The following is a 17299-nucleotide window of genomic DNA, read 5'->3' on the forward strand; positions in this document are numbered from 1 at the left end:
TTGGAGGCAAAGTCCTCGACCTATGATCTTGGTGGCAGTCCAACCTCTTCCTATCATGGTCAGATTGGTTATCATCTCGATCTTTGCATTTTAGGTCATGCCGAATTTCCTCATCTTCCCAACATTACTTCGATACCTCCTTGGCATTGATGTACTTTTGTGCCCATGCGAAGAGTTCAGTCATGTCCTGGAAGGCCTTCTTCTACAATGAAAAACCAAAGTGCGATGAGTGAAAACCATGCATCAGGATAGTTACTACTACATACTTATCAAAGTTCTGTACTTGGATCGGCTCTCCATCTTTCTGCTTGAGCTACATGAGGTTGGAAAATGTCTTCTAGTGCTGTTTTCTGCTAGTGAATTACATAGAAAATTTGTCTTCAAACTGGTCCATGTGCTTATGGATTGTAGTGGTAGTGCGGAATACCATTGCCGAGCTGCTCCCTATAGGGTAGAGATGAAGGCTTTGCATATCAAGGCTTCCGAGGTCCTATGCCAAAGAATAATGGCCTTGAATTAAGGTGTCCGTCACCCTTCTGGGGGAAGCTCGTCCATGATTTCTTGTATGATGACAAATTCCTTTAAATGGGATCCCCTAGATGGAGACTAAGCGGTAGTGTGGTCGGAGGTGTTCTTTGGTAGCATGGTTGCTAGTGCATACATGAAAGAAACTAGAGGCTTTTCTAATTAGTTCCCATAGATGATGTCAATTTTATATAATTCGAACTGAAGTGGACAAGTAGTAGAGGTACAAGGATGAAGTGGTACATCAATTAGAACTAACAAATAAAGTGCAGTCAAAGGCCTCAAGGAAGAGGTCCCTAGGGAAGGCACTCTGATGCTCAAGTTAGTAGTCAGTTGGGCCAAGCAATGGAAAGTGAACTAGTCTGGCCTAAGTAGGGAAGCAATTGAGCAAAGGGAGGCTAAAGAGTTGAAGGGTTGAAGAGAAACTCTAGCTTGATGGCAAATGCCTTTAAATAGCCATAGTCTCATAGTCCTTGCACTATGTTCCATATTCTGCGTGAGATCTTGCCAAAGAGGCTGAGGTTCGTGATCTTTGGGGGTACCACACTATTCAGCATTGGATGAGCTATAACTTATCTGCCTGGGGTTTTTGCTAGATGACATGATCACCTACTTTTTCATGGACTTTTGGCTACTGACATAGCCACAGTTCTTAGGCAAAGCTTATCCATGTCAGCATCCACATGGCAAGCATTAGCGGTTGAGGTACGACCGCAATAGTATTGTTTTTGGATTCTAATAATTTCTTGTCTTTGACAACCTGTCATTACCAATTCAAAGTCTAGAGACTGATTTTCTATAATTGTTAAAACAGCCATTAGGATCAATTTTTCCCTAAGCATGACTAACTAAGTTTCCCAATCTGCGGAATGAGAGAAACAAAGTGGCATTTTGGATCACAAGTTGTAATACATTCTCACCATTTTGCCATTAACAAAAAAAGTTCAATTGCAGCTTTTTCCTTGTATTGTATATCCAGTAGGGTTCACTTTGATCTTTTAACTTTAATTTATTTTATGGAAAAATTTCACTTTAGTACCCTGAACTTTGAGGGTAGTGTCAAGTTAGTACCCGAACTTTCAAACGTGTCACTGTAGTACCTAAACTTTCAAAAAGTGTCAAGTTGGTCCCTATCATTAACCGACCATCAGTTATCTATTAAAAATGTCAAAACTACCCTTGAAAAGAAGACACTATTCATTGTCTTCTACCTTGAAACTGAACTGGTTATCTTCAAAGAAAAAGAGAGAAAAAACATTTTTGTCTAGTTAATGTCTTCTACCTTTAGATCTGAAAGGCATTCTTGTCTAGTTATTTCTTTGCTTTTAGTTATTGTTTCCCTCTATCATATTGCATGTTTTTTCTCTCTTTTTCTTTGAAGATAACCGGTTCAGTCTCAAAATAGAAGACAATAAACAATATCATCTTTTGAAGGGTAGTTTTGACATTTTCAATAGATAAATGACAGTTGGTTAATGACAGGGACCAACTTGACACTTTTTGAATGTTTAGGTACTGTAATGACACGTTTGAAAGTTCGGGTACTAACTTGACACTACCCCCAAAGTTTAGGGCACTAAAGTGGAATTTTCTCATTTATTTTTTACTACATACTTTAAATGGCATCCCCTGCTTATTTATCTTGTCCAACACACCATGTGTGAAGTCCTCTTAGTGGAAACAAAGGGAAGATCTATTACCAAAAGAAAACAAGGCACCTCGTGGAGTGTTTTGACTATGTACAAACAAGAAAAAGGATAAAAGCAATTTTCTTTATGTTAAAAGGTGTTGGAATAGGGTATGGTGACTGCTAGCAGCTGTATATATTTATATATGTCTCTTGATTATAAAACGCTAAACCCAAAGACAAAACTACACAATAAAGAACCTCCAATGAATTGAAGTATCTCATAGAAAAATATATCAAAGCAAGTATTTTAAATATGCAATAAACCTTTTTACTAAAAATCCAAAATATTTAGTGTTAGGGTGCATTTGGAAAATGTGTGGCCAAAGACCTTTGATCTCTTTGAAGAACAAAAGAGAAAAAGGTGACATTCTACATTTGATAAGAAAATTTCAGCAGATTCTTTTGTCTTTGAAACTATTAAAAGATCCATTTTGAAAGTTTGGTTTCAAGCTTTCATATGGTAAATAGGAGAAACCTTTGAAAAAATAAACACCACTTTTTTTGGTATAAGAAAAAGCCTAGGTTGTGTTTGGTTTCTACCTTTTCTTTCCTTTTCCTACCTTTTCTTTCGAACCAGCAAACACAACCTATGGGATTTGTAGGGAAACTTATTGGGGATTCGGGGTCACTGAAACTTGGAGGAAAAGCTCTAAGGTGTGTTTGAAGATATTGTCTTTAGAAGATTATTTGCCCCCACTCAACTCCATTGAGTTTGTTGTTGGATTACAAGCAAATCGATTCCTAGGATACAATAGAACCTTGTGCGAGAGTCTACAACTAGCAAAGTTGAAGATTCTCCAAAAAAACCATCTGTTAGACAATAGTAGATCAAACATAGAGAGACAAGAGTGATTTTTGAAAAGCTTGTGTGTTCATTTTCTTGATTCATGCTCCTTAAATAATTTCTAAAGAGTCATGGAGCAGAGGAAGGTGCTAGTTCAGAAAAGGCTCATCGAACAGTCACAATTTCAAACATTGCGATTGTTAAAAAGGTAGTTAACAGTTAATGATTGTTAACTTTTAATAGTGCCTCTTGATCTCACCTAAATGAATCATGACTGTTGAAACACCAACGGTCAGCCTCACACCAAAGTCAAAGCTGCCCTTTGTGAGCCACACAGGTATGTGCAAAGTGCGAGCAAAGTCTGCCTCTAAAGCTCTTCATTGTGCGGCATACATGCGTACATGCGCGTTGCATGGTAGCAAACCTCCATACTTTCTTCTTTATTTCTAAGGAGTGTAAATAAGCTCCTATTTAAAAACTGAAAACAAGTTTTGTAATTTTCCAATGTGGGACAAGTTGAAAACTAGTTTTAGTAAGAGGAAAAACTATTTTCCAAGACACGTGTGCAGGTGTGTTTTTCATGTAATTGATCAATCAAACCCCATTGGGTTTAATCTCTAATGAAACATTTCCCGTGTGTGTAGGTGTGTTTTTTATGTAATGAATTTTCCTTTCCAATTGATTTTCCACTTCAGTTTTGTATAGTTTAAACATATCAAAGGCTTCATCCTTAGTTCTCATAAGGTAGACATAGGTGTATCTTGAAAAATCATCAATAAAGGTTATGAAATATTTTACCTCATCTAATTAATACACAATTTAGTTCATAGATGTCAGAATGAATTAGTTCTAGAAGTTGAGAATTTCTCTCAACACTTGGGAAAGATTTCTTTGCCATTTTAGATTTTACACATATCTCACATTTTTCATTTTATTATAAGCAGTTAAACTAAGTTTACTCATGTTTTTTATGGATTTAAAATTCAAGTGTGTAATCTATCAGCCATAAAGAGAAAGAATCAACAATATAAGAAGAACCTTTTCCTTCATTACTACTCAAGTTGAACATACCATTACAACCATATACCTTTCCAACAAACATCCCATTCTTGGATAGAATTAGTTTGTCAGATTCAAAGACAATTTTGAATCCCCTCTTACAAACTAGATTTATTGAGACCAAGTTCTTTCTAATGTTAGGAACATGGAGAACATTTAGGAGAGTTAGTGTCTTTTTGGAGGTGATGTTCAATTCAATGCTGCCCCTTCTAGCAACTTTTGGCACATGTTTGGTCTCCCACCTGTACCTCCTATCAATCAGTTACTTCTTCATATGTCTTAAACAGGACTTGTCCTTGAAAACATGGACTATGACGGATGAATCAAACCACCATTTAGAAGATGATTCTACCATATTGACTTCAGTAATCATGGCCACTAGATTGTCTTCCTCCATGTTTGCGGACTTCACTCCACCTTTACTATGTCGGCAGACTTAGGCATTGTGCCCCTTTTATCCACAAACATAGTAGGATCTTTTTCTTATTGTTGCTCTTCTTGAAGTTCTTGTCTTTCTTTTTACTTATAATGAAGGAATAGTCTTCTTCAATTCATTTTCCACAAAATTAACCTTAAATTTCAGTATATCGGCCAGGGTGTTATCCTTACTATCTCTAATCCGAGACTCTTCTTTAATATGAAGGTGTTGCTGAATTTTCTCTAAGGTAAGTTCTTTGGCCTTGTGTAGAAGCTTCTTCCTATAATCCTTCCAAGAGAGTGAAAGTTTGGAAATTATTGCTCTCACTTGGAAAGATTAAAGAAGGATGATATCAATGGATCAAATTCTATTAACAATCACCTTTCGTGAACTTGCTCCTATATGGTCTTATGATTGTTCATGGTGAAGTTAAAGTATTTTGCGATAAGATACTTATCCGTACCTACTTCTTGCATCTTGTATTTAAATTCCCAAGTCTTCTAGATTTCTTTTGGAGACGTAAGTTCCTTGTAGAAGTTGTAGAGTCAGTTTGATAAGGCGTTCAGTATATGTCCTCGGCATAGAAGTAAATCCTCTTCTCATTTTTCTATTTCATTCTTTAGCTTTTCAGAGTCTTTGTTAGTGGGTTCAGGAAGTGGTTGTAGATTCGAATCTAGGAGATGGTACAATTTCAATGTGGTAAAAAAGAAGATCATCTTGTCTTGTCATTGATTGAGATTTTCTCCATCAAACTGGTCAAGTCGAACAAGATCTTGGTTCATCACCATGATTGAAGTCATGCTTGCTTCCACCTACATTGCAAAATAACGTTCTAAAATTGTTGGGGAATTGAGGTCACTGAAACTTGGAGGAGAATCTCTGAGTTGCGTCTGAAGACACTATCTTTAGAACATTATTGAACATTATTTGCCCCCACTCAATTCCACTAGAGTGGCCAATTTTGTAGGATTTTTTTTTCCTACTCAAAATGATACCAAAATGGGTTGCTTTTATAATTCTATGAAAGATGTTCAATATGTCAATATATAGGGTTGTTGGAACTTAACATGAAATTGACCAAAAGGAGCAAGATCAAAACTCCTTTATCTCCAAACATTGTTTTTTACATATTGAATTTGCCATAATATTTATACAATTTTACTATTATCGATCACAAAATTGGGAGAGAGAAAGAGAGAGAGAGTTGGAATGCAAGTAATACAAGACAAGAACTACAACAATACAAAAGGATTCACCATCAAACTAAAACTTTGATGGGTCCAGCTTGGCTAATCTTGCATCCTTGTGAATATGAGTTTTTAGGGATTGCCAAGGTACTATCTTAGAGCCATATTCTCAAGGCAAGTAGGAAGTGAGTTCACAGATCATTAAATGGACTAACCATTGAACTAAACTTAATTTGATGGGTCCAACTTGGGTAATTTTGCACCCTTGTGAATATGAGGAGTTTTTAGGGATTGCCAAGGTACCATCTTATCCATGTTCTCAAGACAAGTAGGAAGTGGGTTCACAGATCAGCAATTAACAAGTTTATTCGTGATGAAAAGAAAACAATTAATTTGTTGGTCTCACATATCAAATTCCATGGGTTTGTTTGTGGGGAGGCCTAGACTAGAGGAAAAATTTTGATGAACCTACTTGGAACCAGATCAATAAACTTTTTAGTTCACAACAACGTCTATATTAGTTAGATCAATAAACCTACTTGGAACCAAAACCTCTTTTGCCACCAGTTTTCAGGTCAGTTGTTCGACCATCTGGTTTGAAGGAATGACTTGTTGCAAATTAAAAGAAATAATTAAAATAAGAAAGCCAAAACTTGTTCTCTGGATCGGTTTGATCGATGGTTTGACTACCCAGCCCAGTGGGTTTTTGGTAAAATTTCAGTCCTAGGGTGAAATAACACCCGAGTGTTATTTCGGACCGCAACATACCAACAGCGAGTAGCTCGGTACAATAACACCCGAGTTAAGAAATGCCAATTCAGAGTTGCCGACTTAGTACTCAAGAAGGTCATGGTACCTGAACCTGGTGTGGGAAAGCTAGGCCCAAATTGGGAAGGCCCTTATAGAGGCTCCAGGGTGATAGGTGGAAATGTGTACAAGCTCGAAACACTTGAGGGGAAGATGGTACCCCATGTGTGGAACATAGACAACCTGAGAAGATATTACCATTGAAAAGAAGTGTTCTGAGCTACGTCCGCGGACTTGTGAAAGGCACGTAGCCAACCTAACTAGCGTACCAGATAAACATTTTGCATTCAAAGGCACGTAGCCGACCTAACTAGAGTAACAGATAAACAAGAAAAAGCTCCATCTAAAAGAAGGTACCAGATGTGAAAACACTAAGTTTTATTAAGCAAAAAGGCCAGTGATCGAGATACATGTATGTAAAGAAAAAAAAACTTAGCATCAATAAGTTTGGATGTTCGGACACACAGGCCCAAGAGATCACCTTCCAAGAGCTCGCAGGCTCCCAGAAACACCAGAAGAAACAGAAACTAGTCAAGTTGACGTAATCTTCATAACCGCCCTATAGCTCACAAGCTCGTAGGCTCTTCTTCGCCATCTACTCCTTCACCCTCCTCGGGAGTCAAGGGCTCCCTATCGACCTACACAGCAAGCTCATTCGGCACATAGTTCACAGAAAAAATGCCAAAATCAAAATTGGAATGCAGTGTCCTTAAGCAATGATGACAGAGTTTAAACCCCTTTCGCATTGTAGGGATTAATAGCTCCACCTTTTCCATATCATATTCAGGAGAGCTATGGAAACAAGCAACAGTTGCCTCCTCGGCCTGGTGGATATCTTCAGCATACTTGGTCCGCTTCTCTTCCAGTTGTCTCTCTTGGGCAGCAATGGTTTCTCGGGCCTCGGCCAGCTCATGCTGCATTTTCCTGCTCAGCTCAATGAATCACTAATAGTCTTCCTCTGCACTGAGGTAGATCCCATGCATCTGAGGTAGGCCAACATTGGCCTACAGTTTGCTTCTCTCCTTTTGGCTCATAGCAACCTGATCCAATAGGACCTGCCCTATGGTGTTCGCCTACCTAAAAGAAAAAAGATATGATTACCAAGATTCACATGACCAAAAGATAGAAACTTCGAATGAAGACAAACCTGGACAATGCATAGAGTCAACCAAGTCCTGGTGTCAACTGGGTTCAAGCTGCGATAATACCGCACATCCTCAGGAAGCAACATGCCCCTTGCCACCCGAAGAGCTACGTAGGCATTGGTTATGCAATCGAGTACAGAGATGTTGGCACACAGAACGAAGTGAGGTATGTCCGATGTATAAGGGTCAGCAACACATTCCTCCTAGTTGATCTAAGGTTGAGAGACTGTAGGGCCCATGGAATATCGATCGATACTCATTGGGTCGTTGCCTACCTCGAGATCGAAGACAGGAGGGGGTGAACGAGTGTGACCTCACCTCGGCACTAGTCAAGGTACCCTCCATTGATGAATGACGCTCGGCCCTTCACTTCTTCCTTGAATCTTTCTTTTTAGATGCCTCCAACATCGACTCGATGAAGCACAAAATATGCCCACCAATAAATAAAGCATAGAATCTATTCAGTCCCGTGTGTTTGGTGAGGTGGTTCGGTCTGGGTTCAATCTGTGGTAAGCCGAGCTATTGTGCCAATTTATGAAACCGAGCTGAGAGTTGCTGAAATGAAGAGAGGTTATAGTGCTTGGGTAAGTTTTACCCAGGGTGACACTCCGATGCTTAAGTTAGTGAGTGGTTCTTTTAGAGAATTTGAGAGAGAGTGAGAGCTTATGTGCGCATACCTTTTAGAGTGTCCCTAGGTTCTTTTATAGTTGCTAAGTTCGCACAACAGTTACAGTTTGCCTACAAGTCTCATGGCGTGCAGTTCGGCGAGTAGTCCCTATAGTTTCGGTAATGGTACTAAACCAGATATGGCGCGCGGGACGGTTTCAGGCGAGTTGTTGTTGTCGGTGGGTCGAGATCGCTTCAGCTCAGCCACACACCTATTATAAACTGCCACGTGTTGAACTGGAGAGCTGTCTTGCTGAGTTGGACGTTGTGTTGCTGACAGTGTCCACGTGTCCTCCATCAAGTGGGTTGACAAAAATGCCCCTCATTAGACTCCATCCTTGCCATATCTGAGAAAAGGAAAAAAGGGGTTAACCGAGCTAAAAAACCATCAATACCGAAAGTAGATGCAAAGAATTTGAAGGCCGACCTACCTACACGACTTAGGTCGGCCTGTATAAGCATGGGCTCGGCCAAAAGGGTCTCTACTAGAACCTTTTGGGGGACAAAATCCTAAACCATAGCTCACAGCTCTCCATTCAACTCTACACCAAAACCCTGACACTCACTCTACCAAATAGTACTCATGTTCCAACCACTACTTTTAGAAAGGAAGAACTACCTACTCTTCTAGTCCTTAACCTTGGAGGGAAACTCAGTTAACACCGTATAGCCACCATAGAAGGGGAGATAGAAACATAAAGAAACATTGGGAACTTTTTTCATAGGGCTGGAGAAGATATCTAGATCTAAAGGAAAGCCACAATGGTGGCATAAGAAGATCATCCCTACTAGAGTCCGAACTATGTTGGGGTAAAGATCACCTAAGGAAACACCATAGTATGACAACACCAAAGGATCAAAAAGGATGTAGGGGAAATCGGAGGCCGGTGATCAACGCCTCCTTAAAAACACAAGCAACATCTCGGCCGTGACTCCAAGGGTATTCATGAGGGTCGGGCTAGATACAATCAAACTCAGTAGGAATCTGATAAAGATTGTATAGTTCTACAATGCACTCTCTAGAAAGCACAACTAGACCAAAAATGGACTCCACTAATTGGACATTTTCTTCTGTCCCCACCCAAGAATCAGAAAACCACCTTGAGAAAACTCTCCCGAGGGACCCACCTCTTCGTCCCACCTATGGTCGGATGACCTACTCCCCAAGGGATCAAAAGACATTGATAAAGGAAACTACTTACTCGATAAGAGATAGTGAAAACTGGCACCGATGATGGACAGAATCTCAATAGGTGAACCAAAGACAACACTTTGACCAAGATCTCCTTAGATCAGACACCTCTTCCTCAAAAAAATCCAAAAATAGTGCAAGTGGAGCCTTGGTAGGGACCCCATATTTACAATCCTTTGGGTAGAAGGGAAAACAACTAAGATATGCTGACAGCAGATCGACGGTTGAGACAAAGGCGCCATGCGCAGGAAATTTTGAATTCAAAACATTGCATGCATGCAATTTCGAATTCAAAATTTTGCACACCTATGGAGCATGCCCTTCTTTCGAATTTGAAAATTGAAATCCACTGCAGTCCCGCCCAATCTTAGACCGGATTAGAAGAGTGAGTCAGTCCCTTCGCCGAGCTGACGTAGGTTTGGGAGTGGGGGAAATTGATGAGGGGTAATTTGGTTGTCCGAATTATATCACGACACGTGGCCTTCAAGTGACACCTCGGCGTTGAGTAAGTGAACTAGCTCGGAAAGTCGGCCTAAAGAACCTCGCCTAGGTCGACCTCCACCTCAGCCGGGCTGAGCTGACAGGTTTCCTAACTTGTTGCGACCTACCTCTGAAACCGACCAAGCTGTAGGAAACTATGGTGACCTACAAGGCGAGTCGGCTGACTTGTCTCGAAGATACATTACCAGCTCGAGATCCTAGGAGCATTAATGTGTAAACCGTTAGACCAGCCTATCGCACCGCACGCACTACAGTTATTTAGATGGACCATAACCCCCGCATAGATTACGTAACCAATGTAATAACTCACCTGACTAAGCGGAAATGATTCTGCAAGAACGCGAGACCCGTTTTAAGGGTGCTTAGACCACTCACACTTGTATAAAGTCCTCATTTCTACCTATGAGGGTATGTGTGATCATGAGCTCTCAAACTCTCCCATTCTCTAAAGAACTTTCAAAAAAAATTCTCTAACTTAACCATTGGAGTGCCCACCCCGAGTAAAGACAACCTAGACACTCTAACTCTCCCTCTTGCAGAACGAAACAAGCTTGGCCATCTCCAGCTCGACCTGACGAGGTACCATCCGAATCAGCATCCGAGTCACCTGACACGTGAGGGGAGCCAGATCGTGCAACATCAGAACCTATATTTTTTACAGTGAGTTCCATCTGAACAATCTGACCTCGTGAACCAATTATGGGCTGAGATAAGTAAGAAAGTGCATAAACTGAGCACTCACTAGATGAAATGAAACTTTCCATCATGTCCATCCACGCGAAAAGAACACCCAAAACAACCATAAGAGAGAGAAATATGAGAAGGTCAGTACAGATGAAGGGAGAAATAGATATTTGGTAACTGCTTGAAGAACATGGTGAAATTGGGTAGGGATCCGCTAGAAGCTGCTGCTATTTTCTTTGATGAATAGATGACAACATTGTGCCTTTTGAGGTGACTACTGCATCCAAGCCAATGTGCAGCAGTTCTAAAATGGAGTTACTGTAAGCCCAAAAAACCAGTTGTACGAGATAGTATGTATCACCGACTAATATTTAGTGCACTCTCCCTTTGAGACTAAAGAAAGAAACTGTCTGAGGCAAGAGCTCATAGGGCTGTACCTGTACAACTACAAATTTTCCAATGAAAATGGCCCCAATCTATTCAGTCTCAATTAAAATGACAAAATTTGTAGAACAAAATCCTATACGAGGAGAAACTAAATCCCAACTTTAATGGGATTGTACCATGTAAACTCGATGCTGATTATGGAATTGGAGATCCCTAAACCTTAAAAATTGTATTGGAAAAGAAAGAAAAATCCAGTTCTTCTAGAACAGAGACAGAAATTTGGGAAGAGTAAAGCAGAGCAAAATTCAAATCCTTTTACCTATAGTCTGAGATTCTTGGAGATTGAATTGACTCGACCAGATCTAAACTATGGAAACGTGGAACTTCTCCGGATCAGTTATGCGCTTGAAGAATTCAGCAGGCAGTTCGGAATCCTAGGAGAGAGGCAGAGGAGAGAGACCAGAGGGAGAGAGCATTTATGTATCTATGTCGGTGCTAACTGCTAAGAGTTGTTTCATTAAGGATTGTATTCTTGGGTATCTATGATATATTCAAGAAGAAATGGATTTAAAAATTGGATGCCTTAGGTTGTGTCGGATTGTTGACTTTTCTAAGATGGATGACCTTAAAGCAGAAAAGGAAAGTGGAAACATTGATGCAAGAGCCCGTATTAGCCCTAGGCCATTATTGCCTTGGGCACGATGCCTTGTGGATAGTAGATCCTCAAGGCGTAGGTGGTATTGGTTCATCTCTGAAATTTGGGTTTCTTAGGTTGTCTCTATTTGTTGACTTTTCCATGGAATTACAAAGATGTATAAAATTAAACAAAAAAGGAAAGTCGTAAAAGAATAGCCGTAATTGCAGCTGATATGATCTCTATATATGAATTCATTTGATAGTGATCCACTGGGAGGTCTGTCCAAGGTTTAGAGTATTGAAAACATCAAGTGTATTAGAAAGATAATTTTAAGAGATGTTTTAAGATACATTGAGAGAAAAATTAAGAAATGCATAGATATACATGGAAACACTATATATAAATATTTAATAAATCATAAAATATATCAATAACACTAAATATAAGACCTAAATGAGGTATATATACATTAAATTAATATACTTTAATGATTTTATGAAGAAATACATTGTAGTTAATTGTAATTTCACTAAAAAACCTATGCTTAATTTATAAAATGTAATTCTTAAGTTTTATGGGATGAAAAAACCCAACTCTCCCATCCAAGCATAAAACATGCATTGACACAACTTCTTAGTGAAAATATAATTAATAATTAATTATTACTTAAAAATTTATTATTTATTATTTATTTTCAAAAATTATAAAAGATAAAAAATAAATAAACATTATACAATATATTCAAAATATGGTTATTAACAAAGAAATTTTAATTGCTTTGTGGATATGGTAGATCATCTTTAGGATTATAATATATTCAATCATTGTGATGAAATGATAAAATATAATTAATTATTAATCATTCTAATTATAAAAATATAAAAATAATTATTAAGGAAGAAATTTCAATTGTTGGATATGATAGATCATCCATAGAATTATAATATATTCAATCATTGTGATAAAATGATAAAATATTATTAATTTTTAATTTTTAATTCTAAAAATATAAAAAATATATTAAAGAAGAAATTTCAAATGCTCTATCGATATGAAAGACAAATTCATAGATCAAAAACATATTATGTCTCCCCAAATATCTTCATGGAATTTCCATAATACTCATAACACAAAAAAATTGTGATTTTGAATGTAAAAAAATGTAGGTCAACATTGATTTAAACATTCAAGAAAAAAAAAAGAAATCACAAGATATTATAAAAAATGAATAAACTTACCTATTTTTCCATATTTTTTTTCAAAATTTGAAAAATCTTCTAAACAAAAAAATTCACACTTGTTTATTGCAAATTTTTGCAAATCTAGCACTCTAGGAATTTGATTTGGAGTTTTAGGGTCATTTGGGGGTGAAAAAAAAAGTTTAGGAGAAAGAATTTTATTTTTTTAGGGGAAAGAACTTTCTTTCCCCTTTATTTTTTTTTTCAGTTTTGGGCATATCTTTTTTGTAGTGTACCGGTCGATATTCCCTGATACACCCCCGATACGCCACGATACACCCTCAATACGGCCTGATACGGTTCGATATGGGTGGGCCTGATACAATAGAAAAACGATGATACCGTCGACTTTCCACCATATCTTGTATCGAACATTTAAAGATACGATACAATACACCCTGTATCGAGCGTATTGTATCGAAATTTGAAACCTTGGGTCTGTCTTTATTGGGTATATTTTGTGGTTCATAAACTTAAAGTGTTATGCCTCTAATTGTTTCCAGATTATTCTTTATTCTTCTTGTATATATTCAGCTTGTACAATCTATTAATCGGTTAATGAAATTTGACCCATTCTTTGAGACTACTATCTTCTTAGAATTTAACTAAGGGGAGAAAGAGAAGAAGAAAAGGGAGAGAATGAAAGAGATAGAATGAGAGCATCTTTACCCGCCACCACAAAACCCTAGCCCTAGGAGATGGGTCGTGTGATTAAAGTGCAGTGTAAGGGTGCTGGATTAGTGTTCATCTATTATAGTAAGAAGGATGAGTGTTCGATTAGAGTGTAGCATAAGTGTTGAAGTCCCACACCCACCACCAGAAGGGATTGGCCATATTCAGAAGCCTTGACTTCGGTGAACCCAATGGATACCTTAAGGGTGTCATCACCGAGATCATTCATAACCGAAGTCGTGGTGCACTAGTTGCATCCCAAGAAAGCTAAACAAAGTGAAAGGTTATTGTTCATTGTCTTCGACGAGGAATAGAGTGACGAGAGTAGAGGAGAGAAGCAGTGGTAACCTTCATAGAGGATCATTGTGATCAATGTCGACAACGAGGTAATGACATCCAAGGACCAAAATCTAATATCGAAGCTATTGCTAGTGATGAAAAATATGCATAAGCCCTCGAAGAAGCATCTCTAGGCAGGAAGGTCAAGGTTCGACAATGGCAATTATGTGAACTATGTTGTCTCCCTCACTTCCAACACTTACGGGTTATGAAACTAGATGAAGAAACCATCAAGGAACCAGACAAAGAGGGCAAGAGTTCTTCTTGTGTCGTTCTTCCCAAGTTTTAGAAGTTGCAATGGCCTCTCAACGTTCGAATGTCAATGGAAAAATATGGTCGAAGCCATCCATGGTAGAGGTGGCAAAGATGGATCATTTCGATTGATCACCAGATTCTTTTCTTCTGATTATGTTCAACAAGATCGAAGATGTAAAGGTGTTGGGCCGCCATTGCATTGTGTCTCGTTGGTTCCATAGTCTAGTAACTCAGGTGGACAATGTTGTTGTAAGGGTCGACTGCCTAATCTCTGATGACTACGCTTCTACAAAGTCTGCCTTTTGAAAAGATACAAGGCATCTTCTCAAACCTCGTCCATTTTTGTTTTCGGTGGCATAGTTAAGCCTCTCCAAGCCTTTGGTCAATCTCTCAGCCCTAACAAATCTTTGTTTGCCTCGTCTCTCGTCTCTGAATGGTGGTAGAAGTGGTGGTAGGGGAGGTGTAGGTGTTAGTGATGACGAGGAAATGGAAGCAAATAGAATTACCCACCACTTCCTGACCCAGGTGTTGAAGAACTTTAATGAGATCTGTCGCCTTTGAATCTAGCTCCCTAGTGGAGAATTACGAATCGAGACCGAAGCTGGTGGCACCTGCTCTTGATGAGGAAGTTTCAATGTTGTGCTCTGAGAGCTTTATTGCTCTTTGATATATATGGAACATCAATGAATCATTGTGAAATTTTGAAGGAAAATAATAGGTATAGTCTTTTTCATCTTAACATTAACAATGTTAATGACAAAGTGGTTTTAAACAATTATTAAAAAAATTTAGGGGTACTCTAAGACAACATGTAAGCAATAAGAGTAAAGTTAGTTAATTAACTAAATCATAAGGGTAATTAAGAAATTTGTCTAATAATAACTACAAATTAATAGGGAAAAATCTGAACACCAGGCCAGCCCATACAGAATTTACAATGACTCTCGAATTCAACTTTTGAAATTATAAGACCAATTCCCACGCCACGTAAGCATCACACTTTTACCTATGCTTTTCCTGTGAGGTAGCAATCCAACTCGGATTCCATGTCACAATAACATTTATTTAAAATTTTATTTTGAAATTTACCCTTAAATTGCAAAGACTAAAATGACCCTGTTAGGGCCCAAGATCATTGTTATCTCCCGCCCTCCCTATTCTCTCTCTTTCGTTCTCTCACACTCTCAACTCTCTTCTCTTTGACTGCTTTTGCAACTGCAACTTTTGTTCTCTCACTCTCAACTCTCTTCTCTTCAACTGCAACTACAAGTACTCCTCCCCAGCAGCGCTCCTCTTTCTCACTCTCATTTTCTCCTTCCTCGCTCCCCCTCAGTCTCCCCAGCAGCGCTCCTCTTCTCTTACTGTTTTTTCCTGTAACTTTTCCCTTGGCCTTTGACTGATCCTTGACTGAACTTCGGCTGCGCTCCCTCTCCTTCATTGGTTTTTCCCAATGTGTTGAAGACAATCCTTACTAAAGAAGCATACTAACAGGTATTAGATAATTTCTCTATACATAGTTCATTTTGTTTTAGTTTATGAAAAAGTCCATTCAATACATTTGTTTGTTGATTCTCCTTGCATGCCTGTTGTACTAAATGGGCGGTTGTTTCTAATTTACTTTCTAACATTGGTTATTTGGCGTGGAATTCCCAAATCTGAAATGGGCCAAATTCCCAAATCTAATAGTTTCGTTAAGTTAGGTATGAGTGAGGATGCATGATAATGATATGAGCTAACCTATATTGGTACCCATTTACCAGTGTAGGGAAGTAGAAGATATTTACTCTGTTTCTAATTCATTTTCTAGCATTGGTCTTTAAAGTAAAAATTATAATATACCCCACCTCAATGAATAAATGGGTTTTAATGACTGGAGTGCTGCATGAAGCATACGTTGCAAACAGTATTCCATGTACTTAACAATTACATATTGCCTTCTTCAATTTAAAAATTACTCATTCCTTGTCGTGAAACCTCAAATCTTTCTTAGGCTAGACTGGACGAATCGTTATTCATTTATTAATTGTAAAGCCAAATACACTAACTTGTTTTACTATTATTAGCGGAACATTGAGGACTAGGTTGTTTCTAAAACTTAATTCATGGTGTCTTCAGTCCAATTTAGATGGCATAAGTATTAGTCTACAACTCTACACTATCTGTCTCATTTTCAAGCAGTACAAATACAAAGCATTAAACTTTAATCCAAGTCCCAGAAGCACATGAACACACAGCAAGAAAAAGTTAAAAGAACTATGAAGATTTACTATGAAACCTTGCACATGGCACTCTTATTCTAAACCCACCAGGTCTATCCCAGCCTTTGATGCCCTTAAACATTAAATATTTCTTGATGTGACCCAGTTTTGAATCTTTTGAACCAGAATGCTGAGAAGAAAAAATCAACTGAATTTAAAGCTGTGCAAACTACAAACCAAAATTAAATAAGGCCTTAGCATCATTTGCCCAAAAAAGTGACAGATGACATAAAGATGATTCTTACTTCATATTTTCATACTTCTAGATTTCATCAGACAAAATTCCCAACCTGAAATCTTCAATGGTTGGGTTCATTTGATCAAAATGGTCATAACTCATGAAAGCAAAAACATGGATGAAGGGAAATTGCAGATATATGACTATAAAACCATTTTCAGTTGATTTGAAAACTGATTTATTCCCTTGAACTATCTTATTGATTTAAGATTACAGGAATACCACAAGGCTTCAAAAATTAAATAAAATGCACCACAAATTAAGAATAAAATCTCAAGTCAAAGGCATTGATAATTCAGATATAGTGCAAAAGAATAGGTAACCTATAATATTGATCCAAGTCTATGGAGCATAACCTAAGAAAAGAATAATAGGAAAAAATCACATTAAACAAAAGGACATAATGTTGAGCATGCACCCAAGAACAGTCAAGAAAATACTTTTTAATTGTAAATTGAGAATGGAATTAGGTATTGAGGCAATAAAAGGGCCAAAAATGAAAAATACTGCTCCTCTAGCCAGCCTACCCATCAACCCCTGTCCTCGGAGGTATGGCATCTTCAATGGCATTGCAAGTTTAACTATTTTCAAACCAAAACAACCAATCTTTTTTTCCA

General features: G+C 38.1%; 1 long non-coding RNA gene across 2 annotated transcripts; it reads right to left on the minus strand.

The window, feature by feature from the left end:
• Positions 1–6831: 6831 nt before the first annotated feature.
• On the minus strand, positions 6832–11590 carry LOC109115956 (uncharacterized). 2 transcript variants are annotated; one of them, XR_002023617.2, is made up of 3 exons: positions 11365–11590; positions 7618–8628; positions 6832–7547 (listed from the first exon to the last, which is right to left on the minus strand). It is a non-coding gene; the product is annotated as an uncharacterized LOC109115956 (long non-coding RNA). The 2 variants fall into 2 exon arrangements; XR_002023618.2 differs by lacking the exon at positions 11365–11590 and adding an exon at positions 8713–11356.
• Positions 11591–17299: the final 5709 nt, after the last annotated feature.

Source organism: Nelumbo nucifera, chromosome 1 (genome assembly GCF_055504915.1).
Source record: "Nelumbo nucifera cultivar China Antique chromosome 1, China Antique-T2T, whole genome shotgun sequence".
Lineage (NCBI taxonomy): Eukaryota > Viridiplantae > Streptophyta > Magnoliopsida > Proteales > Nelumbonaceae > Nelumbo > Nelumbo nucifera.